This window comes from Charadrius vociferus, unplaced genomic scaffold (genome assembly GCF_000708025.1).
Source record: "Charadrius vociferus isolate BGI_N301 unplaced genomic scaffold, ASM70802v2 scaffold70, whole genome shotgun sequence".
Lineage (NCBI taxonomy): Eukaryota > Metazoa > Chordata > Aves > Charadriiformes > Charadriidae > Charadrius > Charadrius vociferus.
The window spans coordinates 3748795-3749869 of NW_009646851.1; positions in this window are offsets into that span (position 1 = coordinate 3748795).

The window sequence follows — 1075 nt, forward strand, 5'->3', positions numbered from 1 at the left end:
AGAGGGGAGAGGGGGGAGAGAGAGAGAGACTGAGAGAGGGAGCTAAAGAGATCACTGGTCCTGGTTCCAGCGTTGGTCCAGCCAACAGGGGTCTCTGTTCATTGGAGCAGATCCCCCTTTGTGGTACTTGTTTTCCCCTTTTATGTTTGTGGTATCAGTACAACCTGCCCTATGCCCCGACAAAACGGCAGTTTTGTCTCAGGTTCCCCCCCCGGCTTCACAAGTCGGGCAGAAAGTCCAGTCTTCACAAGGCTTTCCCCTCCAGACGCATCCTGTGTTATTCAGACGAGTTTTGTCACCTGAGTTACACAAGAGATAAGCAAGAGACTCCACATTATCCACCCCAGGACTACAACTACATTTCAAGGTAGTTGCGAGTTTTTGGGACATTCCTCAGTGAGGCTGAGAGGGCCTTCCCCCTCTCCTTATGTCTCTTCAGGCTGCTTCTCTCAGTCTTTGTTTCAGGGAGATTACAAGTCATCTCTTACACTTATATAAGATAAACAACTAGTATTTCTCAACACATTGAATTTTGCACAAACAGAGTACTTGTACTATTTAATCCCAAATTATTTTGTGTTCTGTTGTATGTTTTCATTCTGGAAGTTCTTGGCTGTTCTTCTGTAATCTTAATAGGAACAGAGATAGAGGTGTTTCTTTCTCCTACTTAAAAAAAAAAAAAGTTCTGAACTTTTCACTAAAGCTTTTCTGCCTTTCTCCCTCTGCCACATGATTTTATCACTCCATTTATTTTCCTTCCAGTTAAGGATCCAGAAATCAGTAAAGTTCAAAATGCCCTAAAGAATCTAATCTGAATTTATTACTGTTTCATTTCAAAGCAAATCTGATACACGTCTTAGAGAGATGCAATCTTGTTTTATAACCCACTGAGGTTTTTTAAGTATAGACTATGAATCTGATCCTGTGAGCTAGTAGTAACATAAATAGATGTTATGTAATGTTGCACAAAGTCACCGGGAAGCATCAGGTTCTTATTAGGCAACTGCCGAGGGAAAGACTTGTATAATACCACTGGAGGGGAGGGGGGGGGGGGGGGTCCCAGAAAATGGGGAAA